Below are 26,203 nucleotides of genomic sequence, written 5' to 3'. Positions count from 1 at the left end.
GCATAAACAAATATTTCTCTCATCAAATTTGCACATGCCTCAGTGATATTTAGCTTAATAACTGTGCAAAGAAGGAACAGTATTGATGAAGTACAGAACAACATTCTGCAGGAAAACTGCTAATGCTTTCCATTTCAGCCATATGTCCTCACTATGGGTTCAGGCTCTTTGGCAAACTAAAGAACATCTGTTTTAGGTACTTCCAGCTCAGTTTTTCTGTGATTCACCTTTGATGCCACATTACCAATATGAAACACTATGGACCACCTGAAACCTTCCTGGCACAGTGCTACAGGCACTCATTTTGGATTCTCAGAGGTCAAACTATGGTTTTCCTCAAATAAAACAATTTGGTGAGTTGCTGTATTTCTACATCGTATCATCCTTTCTGTAAAGACTTCCTACAGCAGAGTTTGGGATTAGAAACTAGGTCCTTAAACTCCCATTTCTATGCCTTTGCCAGAAAACCATGGTTTCTCTTGATTTCTGTAAACAGAAAAAAACCCGAACAGTTGACCAAGACTTGGAGGCTTCTGCCTCCAGGACTTCCAGAGAAGAGGCCCACTGTGTTTGTAAGCTAGCAGCTGGGAGCTGCAAGAGTCTCAAGGATATAGGATACTTCTCTGACACTGGTCCACTCTGTGCAGAAGCAAATCATTTTACCCTCAGATCTTTGCCTTTTTGTTTTTCTGGGCCAAGGCTGTCTCTTAATTTATGTTGGTGCTGCATCCTCCAGCACAATGGGGTTTTGATGGCTCCATGTGCTGCTGGAGTATGGCTTTCTCTGTCTCTTTTATTCTAACCAACCATTTGGAGATGGAGGGAGATTTCTACCTCTTCCCATTACATTGCTATGGAAAGAAAAAAATTTTTAAAAGCCCCAACAGGCATAATTTCTTGACATATTTGTACACACCCATTTTGCTAAGGGATGTGTTGTGCATCTACTGTGAATTGCTGAAAATGTAAGGTAGCTATGAAACAGAATATTCTTGTGTTTACCAAGAACCACTAGCCCTTTGCCTTTAACAGAAGATCTGTAGCCTAAAGAGGCAGCTTTAAGACCTCTCCTGACTCAGTTGCAATCAAGATACCATCTACTTAAATAAGCATTTGTACTCCCAGTGATTTTAGGAGATGAATTACTGATCTTATTACCATAGTAAATACCCTCGAGGCAATGCACAGGCCAACAGAATATTGCTTTCTGCTGGTACAGTACCCATTTCCAGAAGAACTCTAGGAATATTTCTAGCCATATGGTAATAATAAAAGATTTGCTTAGTCTGTATTTGCCAGAAAGTCCCATTTCCAGAAGTGGCTTTTAAATCTTTGACACTGTTCATGGGAAACAGCTTGTCAGCTATGAAAATATTCCTACCAGCTCCTGTATATCAGCCTTACCGGTGGGGTAAAAAGACTTGCAGGTGGCATAGCTCAGTACCAAGCAGAGAAAGTTTTCAGCTGACTTGATAACTGGCAGAGTAACGTTACCTGGATAGGCAAAGGCTGTTCTTGCCTGCCAGCAGCAGTGCAGCCTGTGGTGACCTTTGAGGACAGGCCCCTTTCCTCACACAGCAATGCATTCAAGCAGGCAGCAGAAGCCAGAGAAGGGTAGGGAGTGACGGCATGTGGGAGACTTCCAGCTCAAGCATACTCCATTCGTTTATCACTGAGCCATCATCTGGTCAACAGGAAAAGTTGATAAAACTGTTGCCTCCGAGGCTCCGTTCTCCTTGGGAATAACAAAAAGTGAAGCTGGTTAAGGTCAGTGCACAGGAGGCCCTATTGAAGGTGGGAGCAGGTTGGCCATGAATTACTGAGCATCATCTGGCATCACAGATAAGCAGAATGGGTAAGAGACTAGGCAGGCTTTACAATAAGGGATGGATTTAATTAACAATTGCACAGAGGGAGCAGACCGTAGCATTTTGGCACGAGGACATCCTACATCTGACAGTTACTTAAAGAGACAGGGAGCACCCTATTATAAAAAAATATATTACTCCTCAATGTATTTTAAAAATTACATGAGAAACAATAACATATTGTATTACTTGTTCTCTCCAGAGCTGCCTGGTTACACCGGCACTGAGCAGCACAGGCTCTCTGCAGATATTCTGCACCGGGGCCTATTTAAAAACATTGGTCCAAACTTGGTTACAAAAGTACAACTCTGCTGAAGTCAGGGGGCTGTGCAGATGTAACTAAAGGCAGATGTTGATCCATATTAACTAAACTATTAAGTACATCAATCTTACCCAACCATCTGACACCTTGTCCCATTTCCCCATATTTTATTTCTCAAAAGTTTATTCAAATTCAGCCAGCTGACAATTTGCAAGCTTCTGGGTAATCCCTGTTTTGTAATTTCTTGCTTGCTGCTTGGGTTTGCTTCCCCCACCCCCACCCTCTTAAAGTTATTATTTCAGTGCTAAGTGAATCTTTTAATAATTTTGAAAGTCAAAGATGATCATCATTGCACAGTTCTAGCTGTTGCTCTCTTCAGTCTGAAAAAACAACAGCAACAAAACACCCAAGGAAAGAAGCTGAAATAAACTAGTTCAATTCTTATTTCTTTTCACATATGTGTTAGCAAAACAATTAATTAATTCACTAGCTCCTTACCTCATGGGTCTGTGTTCAAAGAAGAGCAGACAAGTGACTTTAATGATCCCAGCCTCAGTCCCAGCAGATGCTTAACTACATCCCACATATCAGTGCAGCTTCAGTGGATGGACCCTCCTCCTGGGGAGCCAAGCATGGGACACACCATTGCTAAAACAGGCACATATGGAAAATAGGAAAGTATATCCCTGAACACACCTGCCCAAGTAAATAATCTCTGCTCTTCATTCCTCTGAGTAAAGCACTGCCCAGTCACTGGAAACAATCAATGAGGGGGGAAAATTAGGTACTAATCAATCTATAGGAAAAAGGGTTCACAGTTCACAGTTCAGAGCTTCCCTACTAGTAATGCTCTGATTTCTATGTTATTACACTAGCTTTGAGGTCACACAATACAACTGACTTCAGGCATTTTCATTGATAACAAACAAGACTCACCACTGTACTGTTGTCCTTTTCTAAACACATCTGTTTACTAGAGCCCATCCTGTAGAGGTAAATTGCGTTTTCGGAATCATATTTAAAAATCAGAGCTGTAAATTGTACTCTTAAAAAAAAAAAAAGCCCATAGAAAAAGTGTGACCTGAATGCATAAGAATTTTTTGAATGAATAGAGCCCTTAATATTTAGTTTTGCCTAATGAAGTAAGGCATGAATGTAAAAGGATTACTATTCCCGTAACGTTCAATTCACATACACAAAGTGTAATTCATGGAACCTGGCTCTAATTTTTTTCATATAAATAATTAATGCTGCATTTAAAGCATGTTAAAATGTTTTATTTCTTAATCAGCTAATTTGACTGAGAAACAAAGATGCCTTTATTTTCATTTTCTTTGACTAGAGTTACTGTAGTAAAAGGTCCCCTCTAGCTTTGGCCTTCACTCTCTAGTTTGCTGCTGCCAATTAGTTTTCTAAAGTCACTATTTTACAAAATGTTTCTCACTTTTTAAAAAATGTAATTGAATGTCTGTACATCACAGAGTTTCTTGTGTTCAGACACGGGGTGTTAAACATTCTTTGGGTTGACTTGGGTCAGCTTTAAAAAATCTCAGACACTGAAACTTGAGAAGCAGTCGTGTGCTATAGTGTTTTCTCCACATCCTGTTAAGTATTAAGTGGTTATTTAAAATAGAGTGGTTATACTCAGCAACTGACTTAAAGTGCTCGATATAGTTTACAAGACGATTAATTAAATGAGAGCATTGCATTTGATGCACATGTATTTCCATAATCATTCACGTTGGCCTATAGTTGCCCTTTAATTTTCATACTAATTAAAGTAACACATTGAACTGCAAATTGTAAATGGCTGCATTTCTCAGTAGATGTTAACACTGATGTAAGCTGAATGGCAAATAAAAAACCCCAAGAATTAAGTAGAGTGTTTTTTGACTCTGATCCATTCAAGTTTCTCTACTTATTCCTCTGGACCATGTCCATATTTTAACAAGACTACATTTTTTTCTGTGTTTTCAGCCCCATATTTTTCTGAGGTACAATATGCTTATTTTTTTGTATTGTGGTGTCTGCTTAGTTGGTTTCCATCTGATACAATAGAGCAGTTATACAGGGTTCGCAGTTACAGATTAGTTTTTTTAAGTGGTGGTGGGACTGAGGTTTGTAATCTGATGGGCAGAATGAAAGAAAACCAAAATGTGCAGCTATTTCACCAGTAGTTTTACCTCTTAATTACATCTGACCCATTGTCCTCCTTGATTCTTGTTCAAATCTTGACATGGCTGACGTAGAACCCGAAACACAAACTGGAGGGCTGTACTTTCAGGTTGCATCAAGGAAGGGGGAAGTTACTCCCTAGAACATTTACTGGGACTTGGAAAAAAGAAGAAGCAGATAAGAACAATTATCCTGTGGCTCACACAGCTGCTGGCATTTCGACTTGGCACACACTCTGATGGGGACCACTGCCTCTACCTCAAGCAGTCTCTAGCATGTAATGGACATATGGTAATTGCTATTGAATAAGAAGTAACCTTGGACTATAGGCATATGAAAAACACCTTTAAAAAAAAAAATCCTTGACAAAAAAACCCTCTGTCAGGGCCAACAGCTCAAAAATTAACAACTAATCACTCCTTTCAATGTGTCCTCCATCTAATTGCTTCCATGATGAGGTGAGGGTTTTTTTTTTCCTTTCAGAAATGAGCATTATAAAAGATTTCTTTTTAATTTAAAATGAAAAATTCCTCCACTCCCAGGTGACCTATCCAAGAGAAATAATAATAAGCACTCGATTGCTCAGAGAGCATCAGCTCTCACACATATTACAAGGCTGAGCGTTCATGCTCTCTTACACCCCCCACCCCGCTCCCTTCCCACAGCGTGTCCTATCTCCAGATCCTAACTTGGCTCGGTCCAAGATGTTATTTGTTAAAATTAACTTTCAGATCAGGCTGGAGTCAGTGTACTTGGCAAGGAGGAGAGGAACCAAGACTGCAAGGGAGGGAACAGCTTCGGGAGGCAGAGAGAGAAGCTGCAGCCTGAGCAGGGGTTTTTGGGAAGGGGAGTGGGCCACAGCAGCACTGCAGCAGGACACAGCCCCAAAGCCTGGTTTGCTCCCAAGTTTGTCAAAGTTGCCTTGAGTGCTTCCCCTACATCTGCCCTCAGTCCCCTGGGCTGCAGCCAGGCAGGGCTAAGTCCCTGCTCCCGCCTTGGTGGGGGCACCCCAACGTGACTGTTCCCATTATATGCTTTATTCTAGCAAAAGTCTTCTGAAGTTCAGTCATGGCAATGCTGAACAGCCACACATTGCAAAATGAATGGAGTCACGCTGAGGGAAGACTGATGGACTATGGTAATAATGCAAGACCCTTTTTTCCCCTCATAAACCAAATTTCCCTTACATTTCTGGAAGATTAAATTAGATTTAGGGAGGTTTTGAGTGAGGTACTGGAAAAAAGATTCTAAATGCAAGGCTGGTTTTTACCTGACCTTAACTACTACATCAGCTACCACTGCTCCAGTACATTTATATATGGAAATGTATACGCACTTCAGCTTAATTACCTAAGGACTCCACAAAAAGAAAGCCTTTAAAATGTTTTAATTGCAAATTTAGTCTTTCCAAGAACTACACAACAGTGGTATTACCCATTGACTAATTAACCATATATTTGAGCAAAAAAAATAAAATAACTCTCAGCTACATGGACACAGTCCTTCTTGCCTTAAGTAGATGATGCATGTAAACATGCACATACAGAATTAAGTAGTAATTTGAGTTTGCTGGATTTTGTTTTTCCTTTGAGACTGGTTGCTGTAACATTAGACTTATTTTCAAGTTTACCCTCAAACCCTGTTGTAAAAAAGGGGTTATAAAGGAAAAAAAAAATCCTAAAAATAAAAAGCTCTTGAAGCTTTCTGACTCCCTTGACACAAAAGGACTTGGTGCTTGCTATATTTCCAAGTGGGAGGTCCAGCTGACTCTTCCACTTGGACACAAATCTCTCCTCCCCCTCTTTTGCTCTCCTAACTTTCTTTTTGCACTCACCTACTAAATACAACATGGACTTTCTCTTTCTCTGCTGTAGCCTGCAGAGATTGTCTCAGATGGAATTTGGCTGGTGAGGCAGTCAGGCAATTTCAGTTGCTGACAGGGCAGTTTGCTTTGCAGAGTTCCAGGCTGGTGCTACAGCCCCAGTGGGACCACGGAGCAACCTGGAATAAAAGTAGGGCCGAAGAGTGCTGTTTCAGCTCAGCAGGGTGCTGGGCATCCAGGAAGGGTGTTTACACAAAAGCCAAGGGCCTGGGAAGTCTTTCACCTTTCTAAAATCAAACCCTTTTTACACAGCTTCATGACAGCTGGTTATGATGAGCAAATTACAACTAATTTCAAAGCCACTCTTGGGCACAATTGTCAGGCTTTCATTCAGGAAACTCTCTAAACAAGCACTTAACTTTAAGCAGGTGCCTAAATCCCATTGAACACAGTAGGATTTATACACCTGTTTTAGTGCTTTCCTGGGCAGGGATGGCCCTCAGCAAGTGGTATGCCACATCCCAGGAGTCCCAAAGTCCAGGTGGCTTATTCTTATCCAGGTTTAATTGTCACTGCCCAGCCAGAACTGGGATCACACCACCACTAACCAGATTTTTATTTTAATGCACATCCTGCTGTACTGCAAACCTACTGCAGCCCTGCAGGCAGCATTCCTGCTAACGAGCTGCAGCACAGAAATCTGAGCATGAGAGCCATCTAAGAAGGTTCAGTCACAAACTGCCGCTGTGGATAGCAATGCTGTTTCAATCCACGAATAGCACATTAGAACCGTTCCTTGAAGTTGCAGCTGGGGCTTTTTTTTCCTTTTTTATTTTTCTGAAGACTGTCATCACGGTCCTGGCACAGCTGGGATAGCATCAGGAGCCCTAGCACCAGAACTCCTCTCCTACTGCAGAAGCAGAAAGTGGAGAGGGTGCACATTTGTGGTAATCTCCCTTTTACAAGATACAGATGAGCCTGCTCAGTGGCAAAATTAGCATGCTGAGAAAAGCTCTTCTCACCCTAGAGCAGCAACCTGCAGAGCTGGTGGGGGGAGAAAGGAAAGAAGAGGTTAGCAATATGATAAGTAGGGTGAAGTACTTTTTTTGAGCATTAACACTGACCTAGGCAAGACACAGAGTTGAAAAGTAGCAAGCATTTTCAATGAAAACCCCTCCATGTTTCATAAACTTCCAGTCATTCTTGTTACTTAATTGGAAAGCAAACCCATAGTTTTTATTTCTCTTCTTCTTTCTGTGCTGGCAAGAGGAGAATGGGAAAGGAAACAGAGAGAGAAAGGGTCATGACTAAGCTTTCTAAGGTCTTTCTTTTTGATACTGTGCCTTGCTTTGGTTATTTTTTCATTACTTGTTTTCACTTAAATAAAAGGTTTCAGAAAAGCATTTGTTTTGGTTAAAACCAAAATAAATCTTATCTATCATGGAGGGGGGAAAAAAACAACTGGCTTTAAGGAAGACAACCTCTTGTATCAGTGTGCTTACGTATTAAAGAGGGCATGTGAGTCAAAAATGCACAGCTGGACCAGCATAGGTCAGATCTGTGGGAAAAAAAAAAAAAGGATTTTTAACAATCTTTCAGCCCTCTCTTTATTAGACCTTAATTAAATCAATGGGTCAAAGCAACAGAGGGAAAAAAATGGTTCAGCTAGGGGACACTAATCAACTCCTTTCAGTGGATTGAAAGATATCTCTTAAGCAAGAACTAAGCTTTAAACCAACATCTGCCTCAAGTAACACATAGGTATTATTCCTTAAGAAAAAAGTATTTGCAGGACTACTTTTTCTTGAAAACAAAAAACTATTTATAAAAGAAAATATTGCTAATAATCACAAAGTAAGTCAGTGAGCATGCTTGAATGAGGACAACCAGTCAAAACTTTTGGGTTTTGGTTGACCACCATCCTTACATGTGAATTTGACAGAACCCAGTGCTGAAGTACCATCTCTTGAGCCCGTTGGTGGTGTTGGATTCAGATGATGACACAGCTGTGCTGACCATTAGACTTGTGAGTAGTATTTTAACCATTTACCTAGGTTAATCAAAAGTCTGGATTTGCTTATTTTTGTCCCCACAGATTTTGGCTAGAAAGCCGAACACTCCCTAAGATCCCACCATTATGCATGACAGAAAGGACAAATTCAGTTACATCAGTGCAACCTCAGTAGCATCAGGGAAGTTGAAAGGCTTCCTCCCTGTGACAAAAGGTGACACTTGAAGCACAGCAGACAACATGACTGACAGAGTGAGTGCTGGCAATACTCAGCAAGAGCCTGGCCCCAAAACTAGCATGCAACTCCCCTGCAAGGGTTGTATTGCAAACACAGACAGTACAGAGAGAACATACTGAAAGAAAATGGTTAAGATGAGAATCCCACCTTGGAGACACCAATGATTACTTGTGAGGATATTCAAACACAAAACCACCATCCTTGTTCTTCACAGGATACATACAGCAAGCTTGCCCTGCAGGAGCCAAGCCAAGCAGGGAGGCTGAGCTGGCATGCAGCGTGCTTGTGTGCCTTTGTCCCAGCATGAGCCCAGGGGAAGGAAACATAACTCAGAGCTGGAGTTTTCTCCCCTGCACACTCGTAGCCGTGGGAGAAGTCAACTTCCCCTGTGCCTGGGTCATGGCTGGGGACAAAGAGCACCTCCCTGGTTCTTGTCCCTTTGCTAGGTTTTGTGCAGATCAAGGTCATTTTGAATATATTTGTCTGATTCTTACCCTAAATGCAGACCCAGGATCCAGGAAGCTCCTGTTACAGTCCTACAAAAGAAAAGACAGATTTATTGCCTTCTTGATCTATGCTGCATAAAGAGACAATCTTACGTCTTAAAGATGAAATAGTAGATTTTAACTAAAGCATAACAGTCAGCAATGAAAAAAGTCTGATTCCCAATATTTATCTATTAAATTACATATAATACCTCAGATTAGCTTACAATTGAAAACCTGCTTGTTCAGGTACTGTTAGTCATGGCTGGTTCTGTAACATTACTAAGGGAACTACTCTCTCTCTCTTACCTGAAGAGCATTTGGAGCAGCATTACATGAGACATTTAGCCAAAGAAAGCAGTGGTCTTTCCAAACCCCCAAATGACTCTGTGCAGTTTTCATGACAGGATGCATGCAGGAAATATCACCAAGTTGCCATACAATATCCCTGCCTTATTATAATAATAATAATAATTTGTCTCTACTGCTTAAACCACTGTTGCATAAGAAAGTTAATATTTCCAGGGCACTGGGTGGGATACTTTTCTGGAAAACATGCTCTCAACAGGAAACCCAAACACAGTGCTAGAGAGTTATCTTAAGTAGATTTAAATAATTAAATCCAAAATTCTCAAACCACTTGCTGTTTTAAATTTATTTCTTTAATAACAAGCTGTTTCAGCAACACACTGGATTAGGGTTTCATTTATTCAAAATTTAAGGTCTGTCCCACTCTGAGTGTTATTTTAAGTATTTAGGGGAAATTTTGTGCTTGTGAAAACGAAGAGATTGTTGCATTATAAATTCATTTCCTCTGTTATTGCACAGGCCATGCACAGTGCAGCTGTGAAAGCGCCATAAGAGCCCCAGCAGTGTCCTCAAGCTCAACCTAGACGGGCGAGCCTTTGTTTTTGCACAATGAGGAGCTGGCCCTTTCTTAGGTCTTCAGCTACAAGTACTTCCTAAACAGCGATGCCAACACCACTCAGTCATGCCAAACAAAGAGGGGGCGTTTAATGACAGCGATGACTGTCCGCTGGGGAGGCAGCCCAGGTGCCAACAGACATTTTTGTGCAGGACTTCCAAGCAGGGTTGAGCCCGGTGCCTGCAGCACTGCACCAAGTGGCGTAAGCAGCTCCTCCAGCAGGTGTTACCTCGTAAGGAAGGCCTTAGCGGCGCTTGCCATCCGCACAAGCTATTTTACAAACAAGCGAGTTTCTTATACGTTCTTCATCACCTCCAGGCATTCATATTCTTTTTAAGTACAGGAACATTAATTAGATTTTGACCACAGACCCCGGATTTGACTTACCCTGACAGGGTTTCCATTAGTGTAATCTGTAGGGGAATTCACTGTTTTAACATCTGTGCGCCTAAGGCCTATCTCACATTTACTGCCGTAGCCTGAAAAGCCTCCCTTGTACGTCTGTGTGTTTCTTCATGCTCCCAATTTCACAGAAGTCATTTCAGCACCAAACAGTAATTAGCAAAGGGATGGGCCTCGGCTGACATGAATGCAATTTATTGTTTTCCACAAGGCCCTGAACCGAGCAAACAAAGAACACAGTCTTGCTGTCTGGCATTTTATTAACTTGTATTGTGCGACATACCTTACTGATGGGAGATCTCCGAGTAAATGCAGCCACTAGTATGCAGTAACATGTGTGCTTTTGAAGAATATTAATTTCAGTTCAATTAGGCAAGTTTTGCGGGACCTCAGCCTCTAAAATAGGACAGCCACTTTTATAATTATCTTCTGTATTAACTTTATCACCACCCGACTTTTTACATAAATGCAACCTTTCATCTTTAAAATGCCACCACTTCTTCAATTTTGGCAACCGTACAGCATTGCTAATTATTTGCTCATTATGTGTGGTTAACTGATGAATCATTAATAAATGAATGAATGGCTAATATATTTTTATGGTAATTGGAGATATAACTGATTGCAGACTTCCTTTGCTTCTCAAAACTGCCCTGAATGAGCAGTAGCTGCTTAATTGTTTACAGATGATATTTATGCCACTGACAAGCTCTTCCCATCACTGTGGTTTATCAGAGGTGAGCCCTCCCTGTGCCAGTCGCCGTGGGCATGGAGGGGTGATGCTCTCCCTTCCCTGCAGCCTTGGAGCAGACAGGCATGTGCACACATTTCAGACGGGTTTCCCACCAGCTCCCCATGATGGCTGGGAGCAGAAGTACTGACACCATTGCATTTATTGTTGGCATTTCCAAGTAATACCATACCATGACATGGAAATGATACCTTTCTGCAAGTCTTCTCCTGCAGCCTGGGTGTCTGCAGTGAGTACCACCGATAGGGCAGAGAAATCAGGCTCCGGTGACATTTTGTTTTAACTCCATACTGTGCATTACAGTAAATGGCTTATATAACCTCTTGCTGCCAGTGCGCAGTTAATGAATTCAGAGGTAATTGCTGGGTTGATTTCTTCCTTTCTTTCTTTCTTTCTTTCTTTTTTTTTTTTTTTAATAACCTATCTTTCCATAAATCATTCTTAGGGTATACAGTTCCAAAACACAGCATTTAAATCTGCTTGACAATTCAAATCAAAAGACATGACAGTAAGATGGCCAAACAAGGCTCCTTTAGCTATGAACACACGTCCTGAAGATCAAGTTAAAAATGCAAAGGAGATTACCAGTTCTTAATTATAATTATTTAACCAGGTGGGTAGTTTCTCTAATGAACATTTCTATGAAAACAGAATAACTAATGATGGTCTTAAAGAAGTCTTTGTCTTCCCATGTACTAATGATCACATTTATAAATATGCAGGAAGGCCCCCATGTACATTGCTAATGATAAGTAATTAAGCACCAGGCGTCAAAAGCTATAGAAAAGGGTCAGGGTAATGCAAGAGAAAATTAAAAATGCAATAAAATAAGTTGTGGAGCAAGATTAAATTTCTGGCTTCTGCAGGCCTGGCTACAAAGAAATCTTTTCCCCCTTCAGTATAAACCAGGGCTGCTGTGGGGTATCAAAACAAAATCTTCTAAGCACTTTCATTAGATTTTACTTGCCTCTGTGCTTGTACTCATATTAAAAACAAGTGAACCACCAGCCATTTAAAACAGACGCTATATTCAGTAAAGCTGCAGTTTCTCTCAATGTTTATGAGAAATCACTGTGGTTGAGATTATGACTATCACTAACCTCCTCAGCAGCATTTCAAAACTTCTGATGAAAGAAAACAGGGACGCATTAAAATTGAAACCTGATTTTGTTATTATTTTTTTTATTCCGGAGGTCCGTGCATGAAGGGCCTGTGATTTGATCCCTGGCAGGGTCCCCACCAAGGAGACTCAGACCCGAGACGCGCAGAGGGCTGGCTGGAGCCCACAGCTTTACTTCGGCTGCTGAACCCACACCACAAACCATCACGAAGCATTAAAGGCACTGCTCAAATTATAAAGAAACAGGTTGTCTTTGGTAGCAAAGACGTGTTTGTCTCTCTAAATGTAAAGCTGTTAAAATCAGGTAATGCTGACACTCCCCTGGGAGTTTGGCAGAGCCAGAGAGCCGCGGTCCCTGTGCTGCTGCTGCCTGCCGCAGTGCCTGGCAGCCATGGGCCCTCGCCACAGCTAGTCCCCCTGCACCCGAACCCAGCTGCTACTGCAGTTCAGGGTCCCAACAAGATGACAGTCTGGGTCTAAAGGAAATAGCGTACTATTGTTATTTCTCACTGAAAGTAGAATTCAACATGTTTTTTAAAATCATGGTGAGGAAACAGTAAAGAGTAGAGGGAGGGAGAGGCGGAGCGAGAGGGACACAAACAAGTGCTGTCCCTTTGCTGTGCACCTTACAAAATGGTGCCTCTGTAGCTGCTGCAGCCTGGCCGTGTCACAGGCCCACGGCCTCCCTCAGCATGCTCCCCCATGGGCAGCAACTTCACAAGATTTCTTGGCCTGATCTCAAATTTAACCAATTGGTTAGTTTAAAACACACACAGTCCTCATTTTTAGAGCTTGTGGACACTGGCATTAATTGCAAGTAATGCTGTGGCATTTCTTTCAGGTAAAACAAGTGACTCCCTGGCAATTCCATCCTTCCAGGACTTCATTTTGAAATTAATATTTGACTTCCAAGCTGACCTTTCATTGCCTCACACCGGGTATTTCTAGCACTGCCTTTAGCCCAGCCACGGCTAAAGCTCTCGCACGAAGCACCACAACCAGCAGAGTGTGCAAGCCCTTGCCGGGCAGCGCCATGCGCACTGACGAGTCAGCTTGGTTTTCGCTTTTATGGGCTATGCAGGCCAGCCTGCCTGTTCGAGCTGTTTCATTTTGCCTGCAGCCAAAAATCAAATAACCTGAAATAAAGCTTTGACGGTGAGCCACCGCGGTACAAGCGAGCGCGCTTGGCCCTGAGAGCGGAGCGCGTGCCGCTGAGGCGCGGCACACGGCCAAGCTGCACCTGGGGCTGAGGCCCAAACCCACCCTTTGCCGGCACCCACCCCCGGCAAAACACCTGAAGGGACATCCCTGAAGAGGACATCCTCGGGGAGTTCATGATCTCCTGCTGATGTCATCTTATTCCCTTGGGACGATGAGCCCGTGCAGGCCCCAGGCGGCCCCAGATGAGGGACAGCCTGCACCGCCACAGTCCTGCTGCCACGGCCGGGGGCTGCAGGGAGGCGGGACGAGTGTCTGCGTTGCTGCTTGCAACCGCTAAAATACAAGAAGGATAGGAAAAGCAGGTATTGAATTACAGTTATCTTCAATTAAAAAAATGTTTATCTTTGAAAATACATATCTGTTACTGACAAGCTCTGAAAACCACTGCTCCAAGCCTGTCAGTAAAACCAAATGTTAAATGGAAAATATTTGCCAGGATTTAAAATTAGACCTACACATTACTTACAGATGTTTCAATGAAAAACACTTGAAACTCAACCACACAGAGTAATAAACCCCACAATGGTGTATTTTTTTTATACTTCAAGTTAATTTTTATTATATAAGTAGCCATACGAAGAAGCCATTGCATACTGCTTAAATTAAATGTGGAGGAATGAAATCAGCAGTATCCCTTTACAGCATATGGTCCAGCAAATCAAATTATAAAGCTTTCCACATCTCATTAACTGCAATGAGTACAGTGAGATTTCTAATAAGTCACTTCTTTTTCATGTGAGAGGTGAGCAGTGACTTATTGTAAGTATTCTCACAGGATGACCCTTGTGCTGAAATTAAGAACTAATCTAAAATGGGAAAGGTCATTTGGTCAAGTCTGATCATAACATTTCCTCGTTATTGTTTTAGTTGGCATTGAAGCACATGCTTTCCCGGTGCACCAGCTGAAAAATGCCTTTGATAATTTCACTGACAGCGAGTAACCCACACACTGCCATTTAATGAGTTTGGGCTGGATTAGCTGACAATAAAGAATACAGTATAAATGCTTTTATAGAATGGATTTTTCAGCAGGAAAATTTCATACAGGCGTACTTAACTAATTTATTTGCATTTACCACTGAGATGTCAGTCCAAGTACTGCTCTGGTGCAAACTTCTGGTCCCCAATTAGACAGCAGCCTCCCAAATTTCAGCCTCCCCTTGAAGGGAACCTGCTCCCTGCTCCCCACTCATGGCCCACCTGTAGCTGTGGCTTTGGTTGCAGCAGGCACGCCAGGGAGATAACTGCATTGAAACTCTCACTTCCTCCTCTGCACAGAAAATCAAATCATTGTACAATTGCTCATCATGTGGCTTTGCTTTATGTGGATTCCTGATTTAGTGGCAGATCTGGTCCAGGAACTGAGGCATTCCTGGCTCCCCATCCCGGGCTCAAATCTCTAACCTGAATCCAATCTCCTTCCGCCATCAGCCTGAAATTGTTTGCTATAGGATATGTTGACCATAAAAATACGGCACAGTGCACAATGAGAGAAACATCTCAAGACAGTGGAAAAGAGAAAGCTCAGCCAGGCCAGCTGAGACACTTGGGAGGAAAATCAACAGGCTGTTTTTAGCAATTACAAAGTTGTTGGCTGATCTGATGTAGCTGGGCAGGAAATTCCATAGTGTTTAGAAACCATTGACAAAAATGTTCTGGCACTTGTATTCTCCATTTTGTACTTCAAGAAGAGTTAATGCGCTGTGCCCAAGAAATTCAGCATGTGAAGGAAAATGGGAGAAAGCTTTTCAAATAAATATGGAGACGCATAGACTTCCACAGTAGAAGAAAAGTACTGCGACTTACTTGAAACCTCCTGACACAGCACTCTAATGACTGGGCAGTAGCGGGAACGTGATTGTTCCCGCCAGGACGTTTCGCTTGGTTATTAACCTAATGGAAAATTCTGGAGGACTTGTAAACCAATCCTCAAAGGATGGATTTCTTATTTGGTCTAAAAACACTGCCTTACTTTCATGCAGCCACTACTGAGAAGTCTGAAACCAAGCTACTGTTTAGGTTAATTTAATTCCCCCTTAATGTTCATTAAATACTAAGTTGTTATTTTAGGGCACGTCAAGATGAGTTGCTAGAGCTAATTTTTGGAAAAAGCAGTGTTTGAGTGCAAAACGCAGCGTGCAGGGCATGTTCATGTCATTTCCTTTCAGCTATTTTAAGCAGCTAGCATCAAACCTGTTCAGAAGTCCTGAGGTCCTCAGGTCCATTAGTGGGGACCGGCAGGCACCTGTGCCCACCCCAGGCCCTGGGAAGAGGGGGACATGGGCTCAAAGCACCTCCATCAGATGGCAGGCAGCCATGGGCTTGCTCTGAGCAGAGGCTGAGCCCTGGCAATCAGTGGCAGCAAGGAAGAGAACAGAAGGAAAGGGAGGACGGGCACCATGAGTCTCTGGTTCCACTGACCCACAGCCACCCCTGTGGGGCACCAGCTCCACTGTCAGCTTGTGCTTCCCACCTCCCCTCTGCAACAGCTAAGCCTGCTTTCACCCTGCTTTCCAAAACATTCGGTGGGTTGGGTGGTGTTCTTTTTAAGTTGCATCTGAAAATTCAGCGGGTGGGCAAACCTTAAAAACATGAGTTGGAATGGTGACACTCAGACTGCAGAATGCCTGAAATAACAATTTTTTTTGGCAGACATGGACAACTCTCACATCTCACTAGAATTAACTTTCGACCTCCAGACCTCAGAGAGTTGGAGTTTCAAAAAATGCAGCCTTGCATGATGCGCACTGAACTACTGCAGTTCTCATGTGCATACAATCTGGCAGCTATGTATGCAAAAGTTTAAATTAATTAAGGCCAGAACAGACAATGTACTTTAAAACAACCTGAGTTGTTTTGCAGCAGTTAAGCTGAATGCATCAAACAAAAGCTCTGCCTCTTCCATTGTGCAAGGATTATGTTGTTCAGAGTACAGTCCTTCCACACTCCCAGTTATATGCCTTTAGCATCTGCTGAAGATCCTGCAGAAGGGCAGCATGTGACGGCACAGTTGCAGGGCCTCCAGTGAAAAAGGATCTCATTTAAGAAGGCGTTTGCCCCTCTCCACCGAATTCATCTGATGCTCTTGATTGCGCCTTGTTACTACATTTATCTAACTACATATTGACATTCTGGGCATATGGGAAAAAACTGGAAAAAGCCGAAGTGATGATATACTTGAACACAGCACCCTGCAGCTGTTCTGGAGGGACTGATTTCCAATACGCAGGGAGTCCTTAGTGAACTTGTAGCTCCTACTTTGAGAGCTTGGCCAGCTCGGTCTGCATGAAGGTTCAGGGTGTATGGCATGGGCATGAGGTCACCCTCCCAGGCTCATCAGAGCCACAACTGAGCAAAGCTATTGCTTTCCAAACACCAAATGTAGGCAATTGCTATTAGCATTTCCATGCATGTTTTACTTTAAATAGTTGCTGGTTGCTCATCCTTCCCGTAGCTGAAAATTACCTACATACCTAAATGCATACAGTTGTTATGTGCCTGCATACATTTGTTTTAAAATAGCTTATGCATATATAACACAGACACAAAAGTTCTCCGATGCTTGTTCCTGGAGGGGTAATAACACAGAAATATTTAAGATGATTCAACAGTGGACGGCTCAGCAGATGTCTCCAGCATGGTGCAAGACATTAACGTCTGCTGACTCATCATCGGAGTTAATTCCTGCCTGGCTCATGTTCCCGTCATCTCAGCAGCAATTTAGTACTTGGTGAATTTTCTCTCATCAGGAGTAAATGTTATCACAGACTTGTGATTATGTGCTATTTGAAACTGGTAGAGCTAAAGCCATGTGTGATAATAAAAGGTAATTGTTTACCTTTGAAGTTGATATCTACGGCCTTCGCTGCACTCTGCAGGAAATTGGGCCAGTCCAGGACTGCTTGGGCAGCCGGGCTGTGTCTGACACCCCTTGCCAGGGTGTGAAAATGAGGTGGGTGCACGTGCAGAAGTTGAAACAAGCTAGCGGCACTTTTATAGACTTGTTTTCCCCTACTGAGTGAAGCTGAACACAATAAAAAATTCAGCAAGGAAAGAGTTCCCCTTCTATTTAATGTAATGACATTGCTGGCTAGCGTGGAGTAATCAAATTTTCTGCTGGTGGGAGGATGAGTGATACAATACCATCTACAGCTATGCAATACCATCTGCGTACCCATAATCATACCTGAGCATAGATGCAAGTGTCACAGTCATGACGGAAGGTACAGGAGTGTGTCAGCATCAGGGTGCCCAGTGGCTTAAGCCCAACCCTCAGCCAGCAGCGCTGCTGTCTTCGTGGGGTCCTGCCACACTTTGGATGCGAGTGGTATCCAAACACCTGAGGCTGCAGTTTCCCATGTGTACAGCCACCATGTCCTGGGACACAGCACAGCCATCATCACCTCCACATCTGGGACAGGTCACTCCAGCATCCCCACAGCCAATGTGTGCCAGCTGATGGACGCCCTGCAGGAGACAGCATTCTGGGTGCTCCGAGGGCAATTTTTCTTTCAGTAGGCAGAAGCTGGGGTGCAGTTTCATACCGACCTTAGGAAGCGGAGCCATCAGTGTCCAAACCTGGCTTTCCAGCAACCAGCCTGGCCACAGGCAGCCACAGGCTCCAGCTACCATGAATTCCCTAATTTAAGAAACAGGAAAGGTGTAAATCAGAATACCAGTTGAAGGGATTTAGTGTTTGCAACATACGCTATTAACATGACGTTAGCTTTCACAACTAATTTTCAGCAGATTATTACTATTCCTAACAGAAATGGCCAGGGAGATGAGAGTTCTCAACATTTTTGCCTGCTTTTCCTTATTCTGCCTTATCCTCCCAAACAATCCACACTGGAATTCATAAATAAAGACATATGCACATTTGGAGAGTGTTCACATCAATTATCCCACTTTTTTTTTTTGGAGCTGGGAAGAAGGTATATTGCCTAAACGCTAATGCCTATGGATCTTTAATATTAATGTGATGCTCAAGAGATAATTACTTCTCATGAACTGGAATAAGTCTGGCCAAAAAGGTTGAACACATCCAAAATTCAGCTGATTTCAGCGCAGCTAATTCTGGTTGAGGTTTTTTTCTCCCCCCCTGGACACACTGCCAGATGTAATAGAAATAAGCCCCATTGAAACTGGCTGAGGATACGTATCATATTCTGATTGGTAACAGATTTGCAGATTATTGGAGAGGGGAGGAGAATTTACTAAAAAACAAAAGTCAGTTAAAATACCATTATGGTTCAGGCATAACCCCCCATGAAATAAGAGTCTTTCCCAGGGAGGATCCTCAGATGGAAACATACCTCCTGCCCTGGCACAGGATCCCAGAAAGAAGCGAGAGGAAACCGTCTACTGTAACCCTGCCCATGGCTGAATGCAAGAAAACTCTGGCGCCAATGGGACTTCTGGAAAAAGAAGAAAAGATTAGGTTTGGATTGAACTAAAACCTAGGATCGTCAGACCTGTGGCAGTGTGCTTTGTGGGTAATCTATAGGGAACGGCAAGGTTCAAAGCCAGAGTGAATAAAAGCTGCCTCTATCACTTTACAGAGGGAGAAGCATCTTGGTCTTTTGCATCAAGGCATGGGAAGGGGATAGCCCTTGCGTGCCTGCCCTGCAAAGCAACATTGAGCCCAGCTGCCATGAGCACGGTGAGTTAATTTCTGCAGCGTGGAAAACAGCACCTCACTGTGCGACTGCTTTCCAGAAAGCTGCCCAAAGCAGGGTTGGGAAGTGAGGAAAGGAGCTCCTGGGCGGCCCAGCTCTGCCCTGGCTCCTCCATCCTGCTGCGGATGAATCATGTACGGAGCCAGAAAGGAAATAAATGCAAACACATGGTAGTCAAAATGGCTTTCATAGAAAAGAAAACATTGGGCTGGAGCTGCTATAGGTGTGCAGCACAGCGTCGGTCCTGTGTGGGATGGGCATCTCTCAGTGCGCAGCTTTGCGCAGCCGTCTGCCCTGGCACGGGGAGTTATGAACATTTCCTGACTTGCTAAAGCTGTTTGACAAGGTCAGGCTAAATACCTCATTTCTTCATAGCTGAGTTTAAAATGTTTAATTTACATGGACCTGTTTGACATGAGAAAGGCTGGAAGAGGGAAAAAGAGGCAGCAGAGCAAAGGAAAAAGACAGCAACCCTGGATACAACAGGAGTGAAGGGAGGTAAAGAGGAAAAATCTAGCTGGAAAGAATATGGCTGTCTACTTCTAGCACTAAATGCACATATACACTTAAACATATAGGTTACAAATTCAAATCTGGAAACATCATATACTTAACCCATGCCACTTTTATTTCACTTCCTTATATGAGGACTGTTTGACGTTTTCTAATTGCACTTCCATACCCTCAGCTTTCCATAGCACCTCCCTGCAAAGGAAGGTGGTAGCTGTGAGGTTAACTGTGGTGTAACAGAACCCTGCTGCATGACCCCCATTTCCTTTGCTTTGGAAGAAGGCTTTCAGCCAGGCGTGGTCTTGCTTCTCCTCAAGAAGTACCCCTGCAGCTGCTTTGGCTGAGCTTTCTGCTCTGATGGGAGTGTAAAAGCACCCATAGAACATGCCCATAATACTTATTTTGGCGGTCTGACAGCATCTTCCCCATGAATTAAAGGGGAAATACAACTATATTTTCAAGAAAAGCTCTCAAAATTTGATGGAACAATGGGCAAAACAAAACTTACTCTCCTGGCAGACCTTCTGTACTCCCCCTCTGAAACAATGTGACCTTTTACAAACTGTGCCGGTACTGCAGCTTCCTAAAAAGTCATAATGGTTTTTCTCTAAGCATGGTCAACATAATGATTTTCACCACACTCTTCCATCAGTGCAGCCTGGAGCTTGCTATGTGTTCTTGGGCCTTGCTCCTTTTACTATCTGGGCAGACCTTTCCATAACAAAAGAAGATGCCCCATTTTAATAACACAATGTGTCTTTCCAAAGTCAAAGAAAATACTCATGATTAAGGATACTCACAGAGCAGGGCCGTGACTTTTTAAATGGCTGATAAAATATTTCAACCATTAATATTAGCACTTCAAAACTGAGAGGAATTCAGTAGTTATTCGCACAAATACTTTTCATATGTATAGCATGGATCTCAGGTTCTTATTTTGTGATGAACATACTCATACATCTCCAGTGTAAAGGTGTAAGAGAACAGCCAGCCACGGTGTGTTTTGTTAGCATTGAGGCAAGATGCTCTGCTCAGCTTTTGCATAACAATTCAGCCATGATTTTAAGTATTCAATTCTACTTGTATGACTTCTTAAAATTCCCTGCAATATAATTATACTGATGGGAATGCAGAAAGATAATTGCTTTTAGAGAAAAGTTTCTCTTTTGTTTCACATTCATCTGGCTTCCATAAATAGAACAGGAGACCTTGAACAGCAGCAATATGCATCCATGTGTCTCTAGCTATTTATTTACAAAGCTAGACCTTGACAAATGTAATTTGTTCAATAAAATTAAAAAGGATGCACAATAATTCATTTAGACAAAAAGGCTTGAAAAGGAACGTCACTGGGAGCGTGCCTCATCACTGGAAGTGATCAGCTGATTCTTGAAGAACTGGCAGGTGCTCTCCTTTTGGAAAGCAGCAGTGAGGTAGCACTTAGGAGAGGAGAAAAGTGAACTAAGAATCAGAGCAATTCTTTATTCAGGCAATAATTATACAAATTAGATCCATGAAAGCCAGAGAATGACTATGCCTTGAACCCTGTCTGTGTGCATAGAACAATGGAGAAATTAATAATTAAATCTATTACATATGCTCATAACTCAGCACAAAAGATACTTCACCAGCTCAAACAATTCTGCATTTTCATTTGAATAAAGCTTTCACACATTTTTTTCTCATTATATATGTATTATATTTTAAATTTAACAGCTTATTTTGTTGCCTTTATGTCTTGAATTAATAAGGCCACACTTTAATGCACTAATGTTGAATAGCATTAGCATGCTTTACAGTCATTACTTGGAGGGAGGAGGAAAATCCCTAGTTTCCCAGTGGTGAAATCAATTTGCCCATAACTTCCTGTCTCTCATAACCTCTGCTAGCATAGCTTGAAACTTTGTGCTGCTTTTCTTACCAAAAGACTTGTTCATACGTTCTGGCTGCGGACAGGAAAGGATCTGAAGGTAATGCTGTTCTGTTAAGTTTGCACGAACAGTTCAAGAACAGACTGAAATCTTTTCAGCCAGTTAAAGCAATTAGCAGCCAGATACACCGAGCTGATGCTATTTCCCTTGCAAGAAACAATTTAGCCTCAGAAACACAGACAGCTCAGTGAGTTCTGACCCAAAATCATTTTTCTTTGGCTGGGTGGGGGGATGCAGGCACCTGTGGGGCTGGTGGGGGTGTGGAGGAGGGCAGGGGCTGGACAACCAGCCAACTTCATCCCTTCCCAGCTGGGGAGAAGGACCGGCTGCAGCATCCGAACGCCGAGGGTGGAGGGAAGAGTAGACAGGGGAGAAAAAACACTGAAAGACTTCAGATGTAAAAATTACTGAGAGTTCCTCCCAAGTCCTGCTTCCTAGATGGAGGCTGACTCCAGGCCCTCGCAGCCTGCAGCCCACGCAGGCCCTCCGAAAGCTGCCAAGTCAAATAACGCTAATTGCATTACAGATTGCGAGCAGAATTCGCTGTTCTTTTCAACTAAACTGAAGACTTTCCATTTCCATTTTGTTTGGGGAATTCAAGTGGTGTGCATATTCCTGCTGCCGGCCAGGATATGGGGTTAGAAAAGGGGTGGCAATTTCTCACTCAGAGACCAAAAGAAGATCTGCAAACTTGAGAAACCAGAGAGGGTAACGGAAGGAGCACGCTACAGACTGACAGCTGTGGCAACAGCTGCCTTGGTGGAGGCTCGCTGCCCCTCACATGTGTTGGGTAGTACAGCCTGATGGGGGTGGCTGGACCCCAGCCCTGCACGGCGAGCAGGGATGCTGCTGCAGCTCGCCCATGGCAGGTGCCTGCAAAGCTTCGGCTCCCTGACATGGGGCACCCACATCTGTGCTCCCTGGGTCCCCACGGGAGGCACTGGTGGGGACAGCCTGCACGGGTCACTGAGCCACCACACAGCCCTCACCCACCCCCCAAAAATGGGAAGCCAGGGAGCAGTGCTGAGGCTGCTCCCCGGGCACCGGTGGGGGAAACACCCCACCTCAGGGGGCACAGCCGTGGCTAGCGGTGCTTCCCGTAATGGCACGCAGAGGAGTGATTTTCAGCTGTTGTCAGCATCATGGCACAAAATCCACTCCCACTCCCCAATACCTCTTGGAGAAAATGCTAAAAGGTTTAAAAACTTCAGTAGGAAAGCCAGATGCCCACATTTAACTTAGAAACTTTACATCATCCTATTATTTCCTCCGTAATCTATAACACAGGAACACACGTGTATGTGCCGTCTCTTTTTGCTTAGTTGCACATGTCACATTCAAAATCCTTAACAGTACCCAGTTTTGAAGTACTTTGCAATTATTAGGATGGCTCCTGTTATCTGGCAGCTCCAAGGAGAAATGAACTCCGATTTTTGGAGTGAACAGAAATTCTGACAAGCCCTCCCATCCTTCATTCGATATGGGAAGGCTCTAGTCCTCTTGAAAAGCTCTTCAGGACTGCTAACCTCACTCCATCAGCTGCAATGTAATATACATTTCGCACTGCAGCATCCCTTTCATCCGTGTTTCAGCTGAATGGAGATGTTATACTGTCACGCTTATTTAAGCAGAAGGGTTATCACTGTTCCTTCATACAATGCTGTATAGCTCAAAGGTGCAATAAGAAGCCAAGAACTATGCCAAAAAGGTTTGGGAACATAAACAACGTCAATTTGCTCCTTTAAGTATCATCATGACAAATTTACCGGGCGGCTGGTGAGATAAAATGCAGCACTTTAAATATCTAAACTAATCAATAGAGAGAACCGAGCGTGCAATCCATTTTCTGAGAAGGGCAACCTTTTAAGGTTAATTCTTCATTCATATAAATACAATGCAAGGGTCATTATTTAACTTAAAGCAGCCCTTCATTATGGTATAATAATTAGGCTCAGTTTAGCACTAAAATTAGCCACCAAAGAAGCCACCTTGCTTCAAATAAGGGCTAAGCCCGGGAAAGAAAAACCAACGGCCCTATTGATCCCGGAGGGAGCTCCCGCCCCCCCCGCTGCGCGCACCGCGCACCCCCGTGGCCGCGGCGGGCCGGCGGGCGGGGCCGGGCGGGCGGGGCGGCCGCGCCGCGCCGCTCCTCGGGCACCATCTAGTGACGGCGGGCGGCTCCGCAGCGGCGGCCCCGAGGCCCCGGCCCCGCTAACCCGCGGCGGTTCCGCCCCCGCCGTTGCCGTACCGGAGCCCCGAAAGGAAACGAAGCGGTTACGGTCAGGGCGCCCGCTCCCTTACCGCGTCGGTGGGCGCTCGGTAGCCAGCGGCGGGCAGGGGCAGGGGCGCGGGGCGGGCGCGGTGTTCGCCCCGCCGAGCTCGCCCGGCCCCGCCGCTCCTCCGCCAGCTGCTCGGGGGCCGATGCAGGCTGAACTCCGCGGCTCAGGGCTTATCTTTCGCCAGGCTCAGCTCTGAGCGCCATCAGATCAAAGATCGGGCCCTTTGGCAACGGCGAGAGTGATCTCCGCGATTACCGGTCACGTCACTGTCCCTGGACAATTGCCACCTCCTAACAAGGGGAGGGGGGCGGGCGAGCAGCATGCACGCCACCCCCGGGGCAGGCGGCACCCCGGGTGCCCCCCCCCCCCCCCGCCGGGGGTCCTGGCGCTGCCCCTGCCCTTGGCCAGCCGCGGGGGACCCGGCAAAGCGCGGGTGGGAGCGGGCCCCGTCCCCCTGGGCCGCCACGCTCCCGCGGCTCTCCGGCAGCACTTAGTTGTTGGCCAGATCACTCGTATGTTAGTGCCAACAAAAAAAATTTCCTGTGTGCCCTTGGGGATGCCGCTGGATCTTGCCGTGCCTCCATTTTCCTCTATAAAACAGAGCTAAGTACTTCTTTTTTTAAAACTATATAACAGCACTGTAAAAATCCAGTCGTTATCCAGTGCTGTTTCCATTATCCTCATCTTTGAATATCCCTCCTTTTCTAACACATTACCTGTCCCCTGATGGGCCCAACCGCTACTCGATCCCCATTCACATATTGCGCAGAGAAAAAAACCCCCAAATTTCTGTGATTAAATAAACAAAGAAGCTTTTCACAAATCTTTCCCTGGAACGTTCTCCACTGTGTCCTAAATGGCACTGGGGAGCACTGGCATCACTGTTTGCTGAGGTACAGCACCCAGATGGGGACAAATACAAGCTATCTGCCAAGCCCTGGGACAGACGGAGCCCCCCCCAGCCGCTGGCCTGCCACACCGTCGGTATTCATGCACATTCAGCTTCACAAGGAAAAGGATTAGCAGCATGCCTGGTCAAAGCAAAGGAGATGATAGCAGGAGTTTAAAACAGCTTTCCCGTGGCCGCACAGGAAATCTGCGGCAAGATGAAGGGTATGACCAGAGACTTGTGACTGTGGCTCACACTGCGAGCAGCAAGGGACCACCTCTCCAGCAGTGCCGGAAAGACGCACGCACACGCTTCCGAGATAGGCATACGGAGCGAGCCTGATGCCTTTCCTCGGCATAACCTATCAGCAATGTGGTTGCAATTGGCCTAAAAGGTGAATTAAGTGAACTCCCTCTTAGCATTTGCATTGGATTTCTTTGCTTTTGACTTTCTCATAAGCAGAGCATTACTTAAATCTAGTGAACTCAACTTTAAAAAGAAAATTCTTGTATCTATTCATTAGGGGACACACGGACACACACACACTAAACAGGTCTTTTGCCTTCCATGAGAGTTGCCTGCAACACGCAGCCATGGAGAGTCTGTCCCTTTGTGTGCTGAGCACTGGTAGCGGCCAGCAGCAGTTCCGGGCAGAAACTGATTCCACTGAGTTTCCGAAGGTAAACGCATTAGGACAGATCTCTGCCCGAGTAGACCAAGATGTCACAGCAAACACAGGAGACACATGACATCTTCGACAGGGAGGCCAAAGGAGGTGGCAGAGCCATGGGGCACTGCTGGGCTGGCAGGGAGAGGATTGCTTGGGTGGGGGCAACAGCAGCCTGCTCCTGGTGAGCACCACAGATATATCTATGTCTGTGCCCCAGACATAAAAATGGAAAAAGCTTCTTTTGAAAGGGTGGGGTGGGTGTTAAAGAGATGTAGAAATGCCTGGGTTCAAACAAAGTTTTATAGGAAGGTGGGAGTGCACTCAGCCTGTAAAACAGCCGAACGGTAGTGACAGGCCACCACGTGATATGCTGCCTGGGCAAAGGGATCTCACGGTAGTGTATAATCAGGATATGCTGCAAGTTTTATGAGAGGGATACCACTGTCAACAGCTGATTGAATAGCTTTTCACGTAAGCAGCAAGTGATGGACCTTGCCAGGGATCAGCAAGGGGAAAGAGAGACAGCCGTTTACCTTGACATGTTTCTTCCACACAAGCCAAACTTAATTGCACACGTCAAAAGGAAAAGGCAACGCATGGCTTTTGTCCGCTCCCGATAAGGATCAGATAGGGCTCTTCCTGTCTTCTCCAGCAGCCCTTCCTCCAGCGTAGCATGCAGAGGAGGAAGAAAATACAGCTTTGAAGGTCAGGTAATGGCCTAATTAAAGCAGAATTCCAACTCCAACGCTTGTGGCCCTGCCCTCTTAAAGCACAGTGCTGGGTCAGGCTGTCAGTTGTGGTTTAGTGCACTGGTGCTGTTAGCACACCCCTAGTAATATGCTCTTTGGCTTCACGTGGGTCAATTGACATGCAGGTTTCTAAATAATTGCAGCAAGCGCTGAGACACGTGTTAATCTTAAAGCAGTTATTGCCCTGCGAAGGGCACCCACCCACAGCCCCTCTGGA

At 44.5% G+C, this 26,203-nt stretch overlaps 1 long non-coding RNA gene across 2 annotated transcripts; it reads right to left on the bottom strand.

The window, feature by feature from the left end:
- Window positions 1-1,198: 1,198 nt before the first annotated feature.
- On the bottom strand, window positions 1,199-25,955 carry LOC119155811. 2 transcript variants are annotated; one of them, XR_005106845.1, is made up of 10 exons: window positions 25,771-25,955; window positions 18,596-18,697; window positions 17,829-17,919; window positions 17,467-17,747; window positions 13,354-13,553; window positions 8,871-8,912; window positions 6,140-7,685; window positions 4,314-4,461; window positions 2,629-2,748; window positions 1,199-1,735 (listed from the first exon to the last, which is right to left on the bottom strand). It is a non-coding gene; the product is annotated as an uncharacterized LOC119155811 (long non-coding RNA). The 2 variants fall into 2 exon arrangements; XR_005106846.1 differs by lacking the exon at window positions 6,140-7,685.
- Window positions 25,956-26,203: the final 248 nt, after the last annotated feature.

This window comes from Falco rusticolus, chromosome 11, assembly GCF_015220075.1.
Source record: "Falco rusticolus isolate bFalRus1 chromosome 11, bFalRus1.pri, whole genome shotgun sequence".
Lineage (NCBI taxonomy): Eukaryota > Metazoa > Chordata > Aves > Falconiformes > Falconidae > Falco > Falco rusticolus.
The sequence above is the reverse complement of the archived record's forward strand: the minus strand, read 5'-3'. Positions and strand labels throughout refer to the sequence as shown.